The sequence below is a fragment of the Phacochoerus africanus genome, chromosome 7 (assembly GCF_016906955.1).
Source record: "Phacochoerus africanus isolate WHEZ1 chromosome 7, ROS_Pafr_v1, whole genome shotgun sequence".
Lineage (NCBI taxonomy): Eukaryota > Metazoa > Chordata > Mammalia > Artiodactyla > Suidae > Phacochoerus > Phacochoerus africanus.
The window spans coordinates 54,074,359-54,095,055 of record NC_062550.1 but is presented as its reverse complement, the minus strand read 5'-3'; positions in this window follow the sequence as shown (position 1 = coordinate 54,095,055).

Genomic DNA, 20,697 nt, shown 5'->3' with positions numbered 1-20,697 from the left:
TACAAATCAAAATAAGTATGAGAAACAGAAACCCTCCAAGTTATAACTTACCTGTCATTATCCAGCTCAATGGTGACAGTCAGGACTAGAATCTTAGCCTCCTACTCCTTCCTTCACCAGCCTCCAAGGGCTTCCCATTTCACTCAAGAAAAGTTCCAAATATCCCAGCAAGTCAAAAGGATCCTCGGTGAATGCTACCCACCTATCCTCACTCACTTCCTATTGTGCAGCCCACCATGGACAAACCTTACTTTGCAGAATAGTGATAATATCTCAAGGGATTTTGATATTTCACAGACTTTCAGATCTCCTGTTCTGGGTGACCCTTCCTAGAAGCCCTTCCTTCTCCAGTGGAACTCCCTGTTCCATGCTCCACTGCCTTCTTACCATTTTACTATCACAGCACTGAAACCGTACTGCATTGGCTTATCTACATCTCTCCACTAGAAAGTGGGCTCCTATGGAAAAGGAGTACAGTTGGTAACACTTCTGTTTCTGCTTCTGTTTCCTTCCTTGAGATGATTCCGATGGAGAAAGGCAGGACTATTTTGAGGTATTCCCCTGTGGTGTGAATATTCGAAGGCTATTCTGACAGCTGGCAGTGCTCCAGTAAGGTCCTCTGAGCAAATACTGATCTATAAACATCATGGGAGGTAGGGGACCTGTGTCAGGTATTCAAATAAACTTTTAAGTGGAGTCAGATGATAAATATTTGCTCTCTTAGGAATAAAATGATTCTCTGTATATATTATGCTCAACAGGGGATTTCCTCTGCTATTTGTTTAGTTCTCATCAAATTCATATTTAATTCTAATTGTTATTACTTTACTTTCATCTTTAATAAACACACTGCCTGTGTTTTTTAAACCTCTCTTGAGTCTATAATTGAAAAAGTATACTTATAACTTGGCAACCTGCACAGTAGCCTGTTCTAAATTTGTAACCTACGATATATCTCTCAGACCTACTTGGTAGTTGATCTACACAAGTTTTGTTTATCCTCATACGAGTCTCCTCTTTGTTCTTCAAATCTCTCTTTCTACACACACCCACCCACACACACACATGTGTGCCTTGGTTAGTATCCCTCTCTTCACTCAGTTACATAGCTCCTGAGCTGCTGTAGAGTGAGTAACAGGAATCTTTGTCTGGTTTTGGCATCAGGGTGATGGTGGCCTCATAGAATGAGTTTGGGAGTATCCATTTCTCTGCAATTTTTAAAAATAGTTTCAGAAGGATAGGTATTAGTTCTTCTCTAAATGTTTGATAGAATTAGCCTGTGAAGCCATCTGATCCTGGACTTTTGTTGGTTGAAAGTTTTTTAATCACAGTTTCAATTTCAGTTCTTGTGACTGATCCATTCATCTTTTCTATTTCATCTTGGTTTAGTCTTGGAAGATTGTACCTTTCTAAGAATTTGTCCATTTCTTCTAGGTTTTCCATTTTATTGGCGTATAGTTGCATATAGTAGTCTCTTATAATCCTTTGTATTTCTATGATGTCCATTGTTACTTCTCCTTTTTCATTTCTAATTTTATTTATTTGAGTCTTCTCTCTTTTTTTCTTGATAAGTCTGGCTAAGGGGTTATCAACTTTGTTGATCTTTTCAAAGAACCCACTTTTTGTTTTGTTGATCTTTTCTATGGTTTTCTTTGTTTCTATTTCATTGATTTCTGCTCTGATATTTATGATTTCTTTCCTTCTACTAACTTTAGGTCTTGTCTCTTCTATCTTGAGCTGCTTTAGATGTAAAGTTAGTTTGTTTATTTGAGCTTTTTCTTGTCTCCTGAGGTACGCTTCTATTACTATAAACTTCCGTCTTAGAACAGCTTTTGCTGCATCCCATAGGTTTTGGAGTGTTGTATCTTTGTTTTCATTTGGTTGTAGGTATTTTAAAATTTCCTCTTTATTTATTCAGTGATCCATTGGTTGTTTAATAGCCTGTTCTTTAGTCTCCACGTGCTTGTGTTTTTTGCAGTGTTTTTCTTGTTGATTTGCAGTCATATAGTGTTGTGGTCAGAAAAGATGCTTGATATGATTTCAATTTTCTTAAAGTTACAGAGATTTGATTTGTAGCCCAGGATGTGATCAATCTTAGGGAATGTTCCATGTGCATTTGAGAAGCATGTATATTCTGTACATGTACAATAAATATCAAAAAAAAAGAAAACTACAGGCCAATTTCACTGATGAATATAGATGCAAAAATCCTCAACAAAATACTAGCAAACTACATTCAACAATACATTAAAAGGATTGTACATCATGATCAAGTGGGATTTATCCCAGTGATGCAAGGATTCTTCAATATACGCAAATCAATCAGTGTGATACACCACATTAACAAACTGAAGAATAAAAACTATACGATCCTCTCAATAGATGCAGAAAAAGCATTTGACAAAATCCAACACCCATTTCTGATAAAAACCTTTCAATAAGTGAGCATAGAGGGAACCTACCACAACATAATAAAGGCCATATATGACAAACCCAGAGCTAACATCATTCTCAATGGTGAAAAGCTGAAAGAATTCCCGCTGAGATCAGGAACAAGACAAGGCTGTCTGCTCTCACCACTACTATTCAAAATAGTTTTGGAAGTCCTACCCACAGCAATCAGAGAAGAGAAAGAGATAAAAAGGAATCCAAACTGGAAAGGAAGAAGTAAAACTATCACTATTTGCCAATGACGTGATACTATACCTAGAGAATCCTAAAGACTCTACCAGAAAACTGTTAGAGCTCATCCATGAATTTGGCAAAGTCGCAGGATACAAAATTAATACACAGAAATCAACAGCATTCTATACACTAACAATGAAAGACCAGAAAGAGAAATTAGGGAAACCATCCCATTTGCCATCACATCCAAAAGAATAAAATACCCAGGAATAAACCTCTCTAAGGAGACAAAAGACCTATACTCTGAAAACTATAAGACACTGATGAAAGAAATCAAAGATGACACAAATAGGTGGAATAACATACCATGCTCTTAGATTGGAAGAGTCAATACTATCAAAATGACTATACTACCCAAGGCAATCTACAGATTCAATGCAATAACTATCAAATTACCAAGGACATTTTTCACAGAACTCAAACAAATTATTTTGAAGTTTGTTTGGAAGCACAAAAGACCCAGAATAGCCAAAAATATCCTGAAAAAGAAAAATGGAGCTGGAGGAATCAGGCTCCCGGACTTCAGACTATACTACAAAGCAACAATCATCAAGACCATATGGTACTGGCATCAAGACAGAAATATAGATCAGTGGAACAGGACAGAAAGCCCTGAATTAAACCCACGCACCTACAGCCAACTAATCTATGACAAAGGAGGCAAGAATATACAATGGAGAAAAGACAGCCTGTTCAATAAGTGGTGCTGGGAAAACTGGACAGCCACATGGAAAAGAATGAAATTAGAACACTCCCTAAGTCCATACACAAAAACAACCTCCAAATGGATTAAAGACCTAGATATAAGACCAGACACTATAAAACTCTTAGAGGAAAATGTAGGCCAACACTCTCTGACATAAATGACAGCAACATCTTCTCCGATCCACCTCTTAGAGTAATGACAGTAAAAACAAAAATAAACAAATGGGATATAATTAACTTAAAAGCTTCTGCACAGCAAAGGAAACCCTAAACAAAATGAAAAGACAACCCACAGAATGGGAGAAAATCTTTGCAAGTGAATTGATGGACAAGGGATTAATCTCCAAAATTTATAAACACCTTCTGCAGCTCAATACCAATAAAATGAACAACCCCATCAAAAACTGGGCAGAAGATCTAAACAGACATTTCTCCAAATAAGACATACAAATGGCCAAAAAACACATGAAAAGATGTTCAGCATCACACATTATTAGAGAAATACAAATCAAAACCATGATGGGGTACCACCTTACACCAGCCAGAATAGCCATCATCAAAAAGTCTACAAACAAGTGCTAGAGAGGATGTGGAGAAAAAGGAACCCTAGTACACTGTTGGTGGGATTGTAAATTGGTGCAACCACTGTGGAAAGCTGTATGGAGATTCCTCAGATAACTAAAAAAAGAACTACCACTTGACCTAGCAATCCCACTCCTGGGCATCTATCCAGAGAAAACCATGACTCAAAAAGACACATGTACTCCGATGTTCATTGCAGCACTATTTGCAATAGCCAAGACATGGAAACAAGCTAAATGTCCATAGACAGAGGAGTGGATCAAGAAGAAGTAGTACATACACACAATGGAATATTACTCAGCCATTAAAAGGAATGAAATACTGGCATTTTTAGCAACATGGATGGACCTAGAAATTATCATGCTAAGTGAAGTCAGTCATACAATGAGACACCAACCGCAAATGATTCCACTGACATGTGGAATCTGAAAAAAGGACAGACTGAACTTCTTTGCAGAACAGATGCTGACTCACAGACTTTGAAAAACTTATGGTGTCCAAAGGAGACAGTTCATGGGGTGGGGAGATGTGCTGGGGTTGTGGGATGGAAATCCTATAAAATTGGATTATGATGATCATTGTACAACTATAAATGTAATAAATTCATTGAGTAATAAAAAAATAGAAGAGTGACAGGAAACAGAAAAAAGAAAGAAATGAACAAAGACCAAAAGAAAGTATGACAAGGAGATAGAAAAAAAGGAGAAAGAAAAACTTTCAGCAAAAATGAAATGAGTGAGTGGCAGGATTGAATTATGAGATGTTGGCAAAGGGCCAAAAAACTGTCCAAAAACAAAAACCAAAATAATATAGATGCTTAGCTGTGAATTAAAGGAGGAAAGAAAATCAAGGATATGTCAAATGTATATTAAAAGACCTCTCCTCAAAAGGCAGATGGGCGAATGTACATTACCTCTGTCCTAAATTTGGTTATTTGTGTGTGTGGGTGTGCGTGCGCACACAATTATGCTTAACTTTCTGACAATTTCTACTCCCTAAAAAGTGGTGAGTTTAGGTAATGAAAACATTCTCAAAAATGTATCATACTCAGCCTTTTTTTTTTTTTTTTTTAATGGGCCAATTGTTAGGCCTTCACTCAGGACCTAAACTGAACAAGCAAATAATTTGGTGTCCTTTGAAAGTAATCTTTAAGCAGTTTTCATTCAAATTGACTTAGTGAACACAGAGAGATATTAGTTTTCTATTAATAACTATTATAGCCACATATGAATTTGCTTACTAATTTGCTTCCTGTGACTGAAGTAAAAAAAGCAAAGTGTTTTCTAATTCTTGAGGTTTACATTCCACTTTCAATTTCTAAAATTTTTTTCTGAACCAAGTACATTTGGAACTCATCATAGTAGAGTGATTAAAATTTATATAATAAGGAAAATCACTCGTTCCCAGTAAATAGCACTATACAATCATTATTTTGTTTCAGAACTTTAGTTGCTGCTGACTGCCAAGTTCAGGTGACTCTCTATGAGCTAGCTTCAGAGTTGGCTGTCAAGGAGTTTTTTTTTTTTTTTTTTTTTTTTAATAAATTTCCATTCAGGACATCACCACTTTGGTGGGAGCAGGACCAATATTCATTTTGCCAATAATATAAGGAATGGCTTGTGGAAACCTGAGTTTCTTGGCACCATATATTTGATTTATTCCACTGAAGTTTTAGCGCCCCTTACAGATTAGCACCCCTGGTGAGAACCAGCTGGCCCTTAATCCACTTGTCCCTCACTCAGAGTGCATTTGCTATTCAATGTTGTACTGGACTTCTTAGCACATGTACAAGAAATAGGAGGTGTAAGGATTAGAAAGAGAAAAACAAAATTGTCAGTATTCTCAGACACTTCATTTAACTACAGGAAAAAAAAAATCTGAGTGAATCTTTAAGGACAAATTCAAGTTTAGCTAGATTGTATGATTAATGGTGCTTCTGCATACCATCAACAAACAAAAAGGAAAACTCATGAGATGAGATGTTTCCATTCCGAACACAGGAATGTACCTATTAATAAGTTCAACAAAATCTATGCAAGGACATCATGAAGACATTTAGAAAATTTATTGAAAGACATCAAAGAAGATCCACCCAAATAAAGTGGATCATGCAGGAGGATGTGAATACTCGATATTTTAACTGTATACCATATCTCTAAATTAGTCTATAAATGTCATACAAGTGCAAACAAAATCCCACTTCTTTTAATGTAAATTGACTGATATAAACTCCTCATGGGATGGTAAGGATCAAGAAGAGCCAGTGATTTAAAATAAGAATAAGAACTTAGCACTGATTCTGTCACAAAATATATTATGAAATTACGGTAATTAAAACTGTGACATTGCAATAGAAATAGACAAAAAGATAATTGGACTAAATTAAGAACTATGCAAGAGCCTCAAATGTAAAAGGGAACAGAATTTGTGATAGGAAGGACATTACATATCAGGAAGGGAAAGAATGACATAATAAATGGTAAAATTGTGCAGTTATTTGCCTTTTATTATATAAAATAAAAATACACTTCTCTCTCTCATAATAATAAAAATACATTCCAAATGGATAATAACCAGAGGTCTCCTGCGGTGCAGCGGTTTAAGGATCCAGCGTTGTAACTCCAGTGGCTTGGGTCACTGCTGTGGAGCAGGTTCCATCCCTGAACCAGGAACTTCTGCATGCCCCAGGCATGGCCAAACAAACAAACCGATGGATAAAAACCTAAATGTGGAGAGTAAAACTTTGAAATTTTGAGAAGAAAATGTACTGACTTGGCTTATGACCTCAGGTTAGAGAGTAACGTTGGAAAAATGCACAGGAAGCACAAATCATAAAGAAGATCATTGATAAATTTGATGACATTCCAAGAAAATTTCTTTTGTGACTCAAAAAAAAAATACTGTAAAAAGTTAAATGCAGTGTATACAACCAACAATGATTAGTCTTCAGAGTAAATTAATAAATGCATGTCTATAAATCATCAGGAAAAGCAACCAGATGAAAAGAAAAATCAGCAATAAGGTTGTGAACACTCAATCCACAGGAGGAAAAAATTCCTGGGCTCAACAAACATTTGGAAGGTTCTCAACTTTAGAATTCATCGGGCATAGTGGGGAGTGTGGGTTCCATTCTTTCTGTCCTCTTTGGAAAGTGTAGAAACTAAAAATACATTCTAGACACTCACTGAGAGGATTCCAGATGGAAATAGGTCCTGTCTGTTAGATGGATTCAGCGGAGGTTCCCAAGACAGAGAGAAGAGGGAACCAGTTTTCCCCATCCCTTTTGGCGGCTTGGCAGGCACACGGAGTGGAAGCAAATGTCTGCCTCAGCCTCCCAGTGTCTCTTCTCCAGCTGCCTGGGTTGTGAGGAGCATTTGTAGTGGACGCAGTGGTAGAAGGGAACTTCCGGTCACAGATTGGAGGCAATGGAGTGTGTGATTTCAACTCATGATTTCCAGAAGTAGCCTCTGAATTGGTGGTGTTACTAAAAGGGCAGTTCAGTTCTGCTTTGCTATGGTATTAGGCTCTTCCTCCAACTCTTCCAGTAATTTTGTAAATTCCCCAATTCTCTATTAACCTCTTCCTTCTCATTATACACAGGGAGCCTTTTATTTTTCCTGCCCCAAATATTGATCGATGCAAAAATAAATACTAATTAATACCCTGCTACTTTCACAGCCTTCCTATATAGACAATAATAATAAAGTTTGATTATAATCAAATATGGCTAAGGAGAGCTGGAAGTAGAGTTGAACGAGAAAGCTATCATTTGTAATTTTTAAAATCAAAAGGGAGAGAGAATAGGCATTGTAGTTTAGTGACTAAGGGCACAGGTTTCGGATCCATGTAAATAATGGTTCAAATCATGGCTCATCTACTAACTCTGGCAAGTCCCTTTATCTAAATTTCAGTGTCCTCAGCTCTAACATGTAGAAAATAATATCTACCTGCAGTGTGAGAATTAAATGCAATAATGAATTAATGTTTATTGAATCTGAATCTGCATAAATGGTAGCTATTATCACATTATATTTCTACTAAATTAAATTGGAAGAAAAATACAAAAAAAGGGGGGAATAAAGAAGAAATTCTAGAAAATAAAAAAAAAAACACCTTAGGATATATTAGAGTTGAGGAGGAAATGAGAAATTCATACCTCCTGGACTTTTCAGACTGTGGTTAAAGAATGAGATTCCCCTAACCCCCACAGAAAGAATGAGATTTCCCATCCTTTTAATACATAAATTGATTAGGATATAATTCCCCACTGATGTAGTGGTTATAATCATCACCCCCACACTGTACCCCTAGGTTTACTTTATCCCAGGTTGTCTCATTGTCACACTGAGGCCACTGCCTCTGACCTTACATGGAATGGGTGTTCTGTTGGGCCCCCCTCCCTCCAGTGCTGACAGCTCGACTCTGGCCATGGAGAAGAAGTACTGAAACTTCAGCTTGCAGCAATATAATTCAAAGGGGAGAAAGGAAACAAGACTTGCTGAAGGCTTGAGAAAAAGAGACACACCAAACAGCTTACACCACTTTTAGCTGTGTCTCTTCATGAGACTCCCATATTTGAAGCAAAATTCGCAATTATCACTATAGATCTTTACATAGCAGAGTTACCACCCTCCAACCATCAGGATCTTTGATTATTACAACACAGTAAAGTGTAAACCCAGAAAATTCTTTTTGGCTCCAGAAAATGGAAATTCACCTCACTTTTTTAGTTTTGCTTGGTTTTGTTTTTTCTTTTTTGTCTGGCATGCAGAAGTTCCCAGGCCAGGGGTTGAACTAATGCCACAGCAGTGACAATGCCAGGTTCTTAACCCACTGAGCCATCAGAGAAATCCTCACCTCAGTTTCTGCTCCAGGATAATTGTGGAAATTTTTCATTTGCTTCAGGGAAAATCCTATACCTCAATATGTTTTTTTAAAAAACCCAAGTCTTTTAAAAAATAATTACAGTGTTTTACACTGCTAGATTTTCTGATACCTTTGCATTCCGGGGATAACCAAATCTGGTCAGGACTATTATTCTTGGGATGGACTGCTGTATTAACACATAAAATTTTGTATCTATCTCCATGGGATAAAATTATCTACCAGTTGATCTTTTCTGCAAAGTTTTGTCTTTTTTTTTTTTAATGAAAAATTATCAACCTCAGAGTTCCAATTGTGGCTCAGCAGAAAACGAATCTGACTAGCATCCATGAGGACACAGGGTTGATCCCCGGCCTTGCTCAGCGGGTTAAGGATCCAACATTGCCCTGACCTGTGTGGCTCGTATCTAGCATTGTTATAGGTGTAGCATAGGCCAGCCGATACAGCTCCTATTCGACTCCTAGCCTGAGAACCTCCATATGCTGCAACTACGGCCTGCAAAAAAGAAAAAAAAAAAAAAAGAGTCTGTTAAAAAATTACCAAAAAAAGTTCTTTGCATAACTTACCATATTTCCTATTATGAAAAATTATTAAAGATAGGAATGATCTATTCCTTGAAGGTTTAGTAGATCTCTTCTATAAAATCATCTTTGATGTCTTTTGAGGAAGCTATCTTTACCACCATTTACTATAATGGATCTGTTCACAATATTTTTATTAATTTGTATCTTCCTGATTTTTAAATGTTCATTTTATTTAGACTTTCAAATTTTTATTAAGTAAATTTATTTCCAAACGTCTCTTATGGATTTTAATATCTCTTCTTCCTCTGTAGTTATTTCCTCTTTCCTATTCCTAACATTATTTTTACTTTCTCTCTTGATTAATTTTCCAGGGGCTTGTCTACTTTGTTAGTCCTTTTAAAGAATGATCTTTTAGATTTGTTGATTATCACTGTTAGTTGTAGTATTCTATTTTATTTTTTGTTTTAAATTTACTTCCATTTTCTTTAGATTTATTTTCCTTCTGACTGTCTCTTAAGCTGAGCACTTATTTATTTTTAATCTTTCTAATTTGTGAAGAAGTTTGATATGGTGTTTTCATGATCATTCTGTTGTAAATATTTATCATTTCTATTTAGGCTTTCTCTTTAATCCAGAAGTCATTTGTAAATGGGCTTTTTACTTTCCAAATAGGGAAACTTAGTGGTTAATGAGTTTTCTGCAAAAAATATGAAGTTTTACATGTTTCTTTTTTAACCCAATAATAATATTCCTTTCATTATATGGTTTGTAATCATAATTTGGTCATATAATATTCCATAATGCCATTGTTCCATAATTTATATAATCATCCTCCTAGCACCAGATTTTAGTTTGCTTTTAATTTTTTGTTGTTAAAGTTAATGCTTTTATAACTTCAGATTTTTTTTTCCTTCTGGAGAGAAAGAAGTTAGGTATTGATTGATAAGGGAAAACCTGGGAATATAGGTCTTCAGTAGGGAAAGGATTTAGGGCAATATCCTAATACAGGATTAAATGTGGGGAGGGATGCTGTCGGCACCCACTGAGGGAAGAATTTTCTCTCTCAAATAAGAGGAAATTAAGGGACTTAAGGAGGCATGAGCAACATTAAATTTAGTAAGTTGTAATAATGATTTAAGCATGAAGACAAATCAAGATAATCTTTTAATTCCAACCCAGCAAGTTATTCAGATTCATAGTATAAAAATGGCTTTTTGGTCTCTCTTGGATTTTGAACACAGATGTGAGTGACCAGTTGCCACTCTTTACAAGGCTTCAGCACTTAGGGCCACTTTCCCCAAGTGTTTCACGTCCCATCAAAGAGTCAAGGCAGTGATGCATGGATCTCACCACCTTTGAAGACCTTTTCAGCTCTGGCCATGCCGAGGCTGTGTCAACACTGCCTCCTGCTCAAAGCATTTTCACTTCTTCCACCTCCCCTTCCTTGAAGGCTTTCTTATTAGAGTTTAATTAACTTGGAGTTATTTTGTGGGTTTTGTTTTTGTTTTTAATGTTCAGACCTTGCAACAAAAACACATTGATCTCTTCTTCTGGAGGGAAAGAAGCTCTATTCTTCCTCAACTCTCAATTGTAGCCAAAAAAACCAAAATGCCTGTAAGCTTTTGTTTACCCTTCATAACTCCTTGTGATAGACCTATCAAGAAGTCTCTCCAATGTCACCTTCTGAGTGTCTTAGTGAAAATATAAAAGACAGCTTAAGTCCTTGTTGAAGTCAAACCAGGGATGTTTTGTTAATGTTCTTGCCTGAAAGGAATCTCTTTCTTACCTCCCTCTGTTTTGTGTGACTTTGCCCAGCTCTGACCTGGAGCGCTGCCCAGTGTCTACAGTCATATATGGCAGAGACCGTGGATTTTAAATAATGTTTCCCTTCATAAGGGAACTGAGAAAACACCACCATTCCGGCACTTCGAATGTGCTGTTAGTGCAGGTAATATTAGCATTATCCTGGGAGGAAATTTGAAACTTGGTGGTCTCCTGAGTCACCCAAGTTAAAGTTTTAGCAGATTCAACATTAAAAGGGATTTGGGAACTATTAAGGGAATATAGAAGTGCTGCTGTTCTCAAGGCCTCCCTGTTCTTGGAGACTTTCTCCTTGCCTTTATGACCGTATCTCCTTTCTGATTTCCATAAAGAAGATGTAAAAACCACTTTAAAAGAGAAGTATCTAATGACAAAAGGATAACTTAGGTCCAATAAATAAAGATGACGACACAAAGTTGACCACCCCACCATAAACGAAACAAAGAAATATAACTTATGGAAGAAAGTAAAATCATTAGAAAAGTAGTCAACATTTGGGAAAAAAGTTGTGGAATGAAACAAACTGAAAGAAAATGCCAAAACTGCGAAAACTTAAAACTATGTTTCAGAGTAAGATCAAACTATAAGGTCTTGGAAAAATATTTAAAAGGATACCCATGAACAAGAATTCAAAAATGACAACAAGAGTACAAGAAAAAAAGAAATTACAAACTGAAAGACGGGGAATAAAAAGAGGAGTAACGTAGTTTAAAAAGCAAAAATTGGAGTTGCTGTTGTGGCTCAGTGGGTTAAGAACCTAACATGGTGTCTGTGAGGACTGGACCTCACACAGTGAGCTAAGGATCAGGCCTTGATAAAAGCTATGGCGTAGGTTGCACATGCAGCTTGGATCCAGTGATCTGGTGATGCTGTGGCTGTGGTGTAGGCTGGCAGCTGCAGCTCTGATTTGACCCCTAGCCCGGGAACTCCCATATGCCACAAGTGCTGCCTTAAAAAGAAAAAAAAATCTCTTTTCAGCCTTCAGAGCCCCTTTGGATCATTCCTCCTTGTTCTTCAACCCCTGAGGCCTAAGGCTTCCCTGGAGTTAGCAGTGTCCTGGTGAAGAAAGGACAACTGTGCTCCCCTCTTATCTCCTGTGCCTTCCATTCTCTCCAAGGCTCTTGCCAGGCCAGGATGCACAAAGGAGTTTGCCACATTGATTCTCCAGTTGGCACAGACAGGTCTGCAAGAACAGAGTTTCTTTTCAGATTGCGCACCCCAACACAGCCCCCCTACACTGTCATTTCCCTGGACTCCCCACCAACCTTTGGATTCCATATGAAAGTAAAGAGGACAGGAGCAGAAAAGGCAACTCCTTACTAAAGTGTCCCTGGGAAGACAAATCACAATGTCCTTACCAAGAGGAAGGACAATGCCAATACTAATGCTACCTCTGTGTCCCCATCTTCTTTCCCACTTTGACTTTCCAGGAATGGAGTTAATTTTGAGGGGTGAATGTTTGCAATGTTTGTGATGAAGGCTGCTGAGTTAACTCACATCCACCAATGTCATTTCCTGTAAAGGTATGCAAGGAAACCCAAAATCCAAATAAATAATAGAAACAAAGCCTCAGAACAGATTCTGCTAAGCTCCCAGTCCTCCCCAGTTGCAGTGCCCGGACACTTTTTTTACACAGAAATTCTGGAGCTGCCACACATTCCAGTAAAGCAGTGGCACCAACCATGATGGCAGTCACACGGGCACATCAGGAGACCTCAAAACAATGGTGCCTGCCTAAAAAGCTGGACAGATTGACAGCTTCAGTACTCTGAAGAGGCCTCCTTTCTCTTAATAAGAGGAATTAGCAACTGCAGAAATGCAAATATGTACATACACTATTGGTAGTTATTGGAGGAAATGTGAATTTGTTCCTAAGTGTACAGGAGACATCGTTCTAGGACAGACCCCCCCCACACACACACAAATGGGGAGGGTACAGAGCAGGACCTTGAAGACCTTTAGTATTTGGAGGATGGTAAGAAAGAGACAAGGAAATACTTCTGACTGTCTCATTTTTACTCACAGTCAGCTGTGGCGAGAGGACAATGTTCAAAGACATAAAGAAAGTAACTTAAAATGACAGGAGCCTGAAGTCCATGATCGAGATGCAGTCTGACATAAATTGCAGAGCTTACATTAATTTCTCAGCCCTCACTTCTCTAACTCTCCTTAAGATTTTATTCTTTGGGGAATCCTTCTCTGCCATGATATAATGTCATTTTTTCCTTACCAGTTTGCAAAGAAAAAGGAATGTCACACGTATGGATTACTTGGAGAGGGTCCAAACATCTGAACAAAAATGATCAGGGTTGTTAAAATGAGCAATTAGAAAATGTTCGAGGAATCAGAGTGATGTGTCCTTGAGGAAAGAAAAGTAAAGATGCCTTCATACAAAGTTCAAGTACTTCCTTTTCAATCCCTGAAGGAGAGTTTTCCATAAGGTAAAAGGGGTACAGAGAGGGGAAGCAAAAGAAGGTTAATGCAGTTGAGGGTGTGCCTTGAAAGATGGGTCTTTCTAGCAAACAGTGAAAGAATAATCAAAGCACCACCAGAAAAAAAATACCTATAGGTGCTGCAATTCATCTTTTAATAAAAAAAAAATCAAAAGCCTACATTCAATTCAAACACAAAATTTAGAAAGCCTGTTAGAACATTGTAAATCAACTATACTTTAAAAAAATTAAATAATAAAATAAAGACCATAGTTGAAATTTGGGGAAAGGATTATACTATTACTATTATAGAGTGAGTAAGGGCATGAATTATTTCTGCCTTTTTGGACCTGTGAGAGGTGCTATAGAGAAAGATCTAGAACAAGTGCAAAAAAGGCAATCCCTGGGACAAAACAGGGAAGACGTATATTACTAAACTTATTCCAGAGAAAGTCATTTGATGTACATAGAGAAATATATGAATACAGTATCTGGAAAATAAAAAGAATTCCTGAGCTGACATAAAGTTCAGAAGCCTGGGGCTTAGCAAGCCTAACTTCTTTTTAATATAAAAGAAAGAATCAGTCATGGAATGTTCTTCCTTAGGCAATTATATATTTCACATGACTGTTAGGCAGCTGTCAGTGTCAGTAATGACACTATGAAAATGGAAATCTTAAAAAAAGGTACTGTTTATATTGATAAAAAAACTCTACTAGCTGAGTGAAAGAAGCACAATAATGAGAAAATATATGAGTAGTGAACCAAAGGCACAGTTCTTTATTATCCTTGAATTTTCCCAAGCAAATTCTGATGAAAAGAGAGTGAATCTGTATTTGTGGTAAAGAGGGGAGAACAATCTCAGATTCGAGTTAAAAGGAGCTGACATTCCCCCTCCTGTTTCTTTACAACAATGAATGTGAAGTCACTAATAAAGATTTACAGCAACACCTCATCTTTCCATATTATCTTAGCTCTGCATTAGGCAGGAAGTCACATCAAATGACAGGTTTGGAAGAGATGCTCTGAGTCAAGCCCAAGGTGTCCCCAGACAGGTGAATTTTCTGCCGTAGCCAAGTGTATTCCATCCAGCCTTAAAGATCACTATTGACTCCAAAATCTTCTCAAGTCTTGTCTTCCTACTTGTGCTCCCTGAGGGCTAATTGAAGTGTTTACATATGCAAATCAACCACATTTTCTCAATTAGATAAGGCTGGTCTTTGTAGTTGGCCCTTAAATCTTCTTCCTGAGTGAAATAGTGCCAATTCCTATAACTGTTCTTCAGAGGCCCTTTAACCTTTTTTTGATTGATCTTGTCTAGATCACCTCAACCTTCATGGGCTTTGGAAACTTAGACTTACATAATGATGCCACTGTATTATGAAAAATTCAGGGCAGTATTAATAAGGCAAGTAGCTTCCCACAATAAACATCTGGGTTTTGTTTATTCAAGAGTTCCCTTACTGGTTAAATTGAAGTTTCTTCCAACGGGCTGGATGACATTCATAATGGTTGTTTGATAGATCCTATTACTTGGGGACGAGGATTCCCTTTAGAAAATAAAAATTCCATTAGCCTGAAGGAGGTGATGCCGCAAATAAATAGGAAAAAGTTCATGAGATACTTCCTATATTCATACACAGAAACAGAGCATGAATTAAACCCACCACTAACTCTCATAATAAAGGTGGAAGAAGAAGCAAAAGGAATTAATGTTCTTTCTTTCCTCGGTGTTTTTTTTGGATCCTCTGCTTCTCACTCAAGGCATCGCTCTCTTCAGAACCTACTGCTGAAGGACCATCCAAGGAAGTGGTCAAATTCGGTTCAGGCTGCCACCCAGACCCCACTCTTTTCCCTTATCTGTGCCACCCTGAGACACAATGGCAAATAAGCCCCAGATAGCTGCCTACTTCAAGGCGGGAAATACCCAGAGCTATGGATATATTTATTCATGTTATGGTGTCATAAAATCCTGACACAAACAAAGATTGAGCTTTAATTTTGCATCAGGTAGCATCGAGCTACAGTCTCTTCTCACCCTGGGCTTCAGCTCATGCCCTCCACTTGGCCAATGTCAGTTTGTTCCCTGACACCGTGCTTGACCTTGTCAGTCTACAGTCCCCATATCTGGTGCACTCTCCTCCCCCTAGTTTGCCAAACTATTCATCCGCTTTCTTTACATAAAGTCCTCTTCAGGCTCCAACTCCACAATAAGACTTTTCCTCACTAAATAAAAATGAAGATCCTTCTCAAGGAATGACACAGAGTAACTGTTTATATCCTAATCTATTGTCCAACTCTTTATTTTTTTTTCTTTCTGTTTGCTCGATGCTTTAATGTCAGAGCATAGTCTTATGGTGGCTTGTTATCAGTTGTCTCAGCCTATTGTCATCTGTTTTCAATTGTCAACTTTCAAGAGCAGCGGGGAGTGTGTCTGTGAACTGCTCTGTATGGCGTCTGGTACAGCACTACCCAGAGGTCAGTGTCGACTAGATGTTCATTAATGACAGTGTCCAGGAGGTTCTGCCTTCCCAGTTCCCTCTTTTATTGAACTGTCCACTAGTGAAAGAGCTTTTTGGAATATGCTTTTGTTAGAGTCTAATCAGAATGCCACAGTACTGTTTTCCTCTTTGTGCCATGCCCTAGAGTGGCCCTGGCATTTGAGTGAGGGGCAAAGGAGAGAGAGTACCAATGTTTCACATAGGCAATGATAGAGAAGGTTTAGGATGGATGTTTTATTGGTGTGGAGTTGTGATTTTTATTTGAAATGCACCAAACTCTCTTCTGAAAGGGGCCTTTCTTTCTTTCTTTCTTTCTTTCTTTCTTTCTTTCTTTCTTTCTTTCTTTCTTTCTTTCTTTCTTTCTTTCTTTCTTTCTATCTCTCTCTTTTTCCTTCCTTCTTTCTTTTTCTAGAACCATTCAGCTTTGAACAATTACGATGGAGAAGATTTTATGTCACCAAAGACATAATTACATGGTGAATGTAAGAAATAACAGTTTGGGTTTCTATAGAAAATGTATTTTGCATTGTTATTTCAAAACCTTTCCTCATTTTACCTTGAAAGGAAAAGCTCTTTCAAAGAAGCATTTGGCTTTTTAATCATCTATCTGTTTAGCCATCGCTCCTTGGTATATGCATACGTGAGTGAACAGAAACAACCCTTTTTGTTTCTCTTGAAGATATCTCAGTAAAGTTTCAAGTAGCCAATTAGCTTTTTGACCTAAGCTTTGTTGGCTGCAGAAAGCCTGAATCCCAGGAACATTTGGTTCTCAAGGCATTTGGATCTCGTAAGAAAGCTTCGGTGCCAGCACCAATCAGAATGGCTGCCAGCTGTTATTCTTCTTCACAACTGGCGGCCGTTCCCAGCACTGTTACGAAGCCGTGATCAATCTCTGCACCTGTCTATCAGTGGATGTTCATAGAGGGAACTGTGTGGGCTGCATCTGCAGATACCACATGTAACGAGAGGAAAAGGGGAGGAGGGAGAGTGTTACCGCCCAAATAGGTAGAGTGAGAAAGGCAACAGGGAGAGAAAGCATACAGGAAAATATGCAATGGCCAGGTATATATATAAAGTCAAAAGACAAAAGGGAAAGAATGATCTCTGATGGGATGTTCATGGTGGGAATGCAGTCTCATGTATGAACGTAGTCCTTAACCCTTGAATAGGTTATGTTAATGTTCCATGCACATTCCTTGTCCTTATAATACTAGTTCAAGCTTCTTATCAAGACAGAGCATCCTTTTTTTTTTTTTTTTTTATTCTTTGTCTTTTGTATTTTTAGGGCTACACCCACTGCATATGGAGGTTCCCAGGCTAGGGGTCTAATCAGAGCTGTAGCTGCTGGCCTATGCCATAGCCACAGCAATGCCAGATCCTACACCCTAGCTCACGGCAATGCCAGATCTCCAACCCACTGAGCGAGACCAGGGGTCAAACCTGCAACCTCATGGTTCCTGGTCAGATTCATTTCTGCTGCACCACGACGGGAATTCCAAGACAGAGAATCTTGTTATATATCCTGTATCCTATGTTGCTAGAATCATTCGGTGCCTATAGTTATGTCTGTGCTATCACTCCTTGGTATATGCACACATGACTTAACAGAAACAACTTGGCATGTTGCTTGTTTTCTCTGTGTCCAGTTTTTTGTTTTTTTTTTTTAAGTTTTCTAGCAGATGTGATTGTTTTATTTTATTTTATTTTTATTTTTTTCCCACTGTACAGCAAGGGGATCAAGTTATCCTTACATGTGTACATTACAATTACATTTTTTCCCCCACCCTTTGTTCTGTTGCAACATGAGTATCTAGACATAGTTCTCAATGCTACTCAGCAGGATCTCCTTGTAAATCTATTGTAAATTGGGTCTGATAAGCCCAAGCTCCCCATCCCTCCCACTCCCTCCCCCTCTCATCAGGCAGCCACAAGTGTTTTCTCCAAGTCTATGATTTTCTTTTCTGAGGAGATGTTCATTTGTGCTGGACATTAGATTCCAGTTATAAGTGATATCATATGGTATTTGTCTTTGTCTTTCTGGCTCATTTCACTGGCTCTGTGGCACAATGGATAGCGCATTGGACTTCTAGCCAACCCAAACGTGTCCAGTTTTTAATTTTGTTTTGTAAATTTGCTATCAACTTCTTTCCTACCAACCAGGAAACTGAGAAATCTTTGTGGTAATTAACAGAAGAGACTACAATATGTATTTATGCAAGAGCGGTGCATATATATATCTTTATTTTATGTTTGGGAACGTTATAATTCTTTATTGAGACCTGGAATATGAAATACTAGGTGATATATCAAGGTGATTAAAAAGCATGGCTTATTTTTTATCTTTGCAGATGCATATATTTATGTCTTTTTTATGTCTAGTGCAAGCCGCAATGTATGATTTCTGAAGCCCTTTAATTCTGTGTTGAAAGCTAAGTTCACATTGCATGAAATTTCTGTTTAATTGCCCTACAATAAACTTAGACCCTCAATGCTCCTCTCTGAGAGTTTAGAATACTTTACATAGTCAATCAATAAAGTCAACAATTTAATGACCCCGATGTTATTTCATAATGTTGTTTTATAAATATTCTTTTCAACTTCTGTGTTCAATAAAATTCCCTTGAATAAATGGATTCATGTTAGTTTAAAAATGGAAGAGGAAAGAGCACTTTCTAAAATCTTAAACCTAGCAAGATGTTTGATATAGTTGAAAGATCAAACAGTCTGAAAGAAAGAGTGAAAACACAGAAATATTTTAAACTTAACAAAACTTTAAAAAATATTCCACATTTGTCCGGGGAACTCAGCCCTCTCCCAATACCAATTAAATCAGATCAGAAAAAAAGTATAAAAGTTGGGAAAATTATATCTTTATCTGTCCATCTTGAGATCATGCCACTATGGATTTCTACAGGGAAGAGTTCAGAAAAAATGTTCTAAAACTCTGGCAAATAGAATGTTCAGACTCTATGCAGATAAATTATTTAACTCATGGTATCTGTAGATGCTCCTCTAAAAATCCAGCCTCAGATATAAGTATGACTCTTGAGTCAACTTACAACTAGGTTCTTCATTTTATAAAACTTGGTCCAAAAAGATGGCAAGTTGTATATCTTTCAAAGTTAAGCTGTGATGTTCTTCTGCAATAACAACATTTGCCTTTATCAAGACCCTAATGTGAATGGAGGTGGAATTTTCCTTAATAAAGTCTCACCATTTACACAATATTCTGATTATTTTTTAAGGAGAAAGTCATTAAGACTTTTGAGGATTCAAAATAAAGGAAATGAATAAAACAGTATTGAGAAATTTCAAGAAACTTTGGGTTTAGGTTCAAGATAGAATCGTCTTTTTTCCTAGTATATTCCTTAGGTCATCTGAAACAAAACTGGGCGGAAAGCAAAAGATATTTTTAATTGGAAATCATTTTAAGAGACAGATGTTGATATTACTGTTTTGAAGTTCAATCTTTTTATCTGAGTAGGAATAAAGACAGGAGCCATCTCTTCAAATTTAAAAATCGCACAATTCATTTGCTGTTGATTAGATGCTCTAATCCATCGTCCTGAAATGATACAGTTCCACCAGAGAAAAAGCAAAGAGCATAGAGGAAGCCTCTGGGCACTTTGTTAAAGTGGTGAAGGTGGTCTTCAGGAACCCCCATCAATTCTGTGTGCATACTTCCCTCTTAGTACTATTGGAGTACTAGTAGTTTAGAGTACTCTTCCCTGGCAGTCCAGTGATCCAGATTTTACTTTTATCATCCTCAAGGAGAGCTCCTCCCCACCCCCCAAAGTTGCCAGCTTCATATCTAAATCCCCAAGGGTGCCACTAGAAAACAAAACTAAACTGATAAACTAACTGGATTTAAAATTTGAGTGGCTCAAAATGGTCTTATCTGATATTCTTCCCAGATGACCTGCCCATTACAATTAAGAGGATACATATATAGATTATAAGCAGGATGACAGGACACATGAGGAGATAATGGGGGAAAGGGTTTCAGTGCTTGTAAAATCAGAACGATAAAGAAGGACCACCTTTCCAAAGAATCAGTTTTGGCATGGATTCTGGGTCCTGAGGGAGGGCAACACTTGCCAATCTTCATGACTTCCCACCTATTGCTTTTGCTATAATTCTTAGTCTTTATACAACAGCAACAGTCTGGTTAACGAGCCAACAATCTCTTGTTTCTTAGAGTTTAGGGGTCAAAGTTCCTCTAGGATGAACTGAAAGAAAAACATGAGTCCAAAGCTTACTAACAAGTTCTTGACTTCTCCCTGGCTTCAGTTCTGATCTTGCAGCATAAGTTTCTGCTTCCCTGCTTTGCCCCTGAACGACTCAGCTTCACTTTCCTCACCTGAACTGGCCGGCGGGCAGTACTCCCCAGAGGTTTGCTAAAAAGTGAAGGATGAAAGAGCAGAAATTTTATTTTTAGACTTTTGTAGGCCTTTAATGAGGAAAAGGGAGTTTTGTACAACACCGCAGGTCTAGTATCCTGACAGCAAGGAAGCGTACCTCCACATGGCAGTGAATCCCTGCTGCAGGTAGGATTCTAGAAAA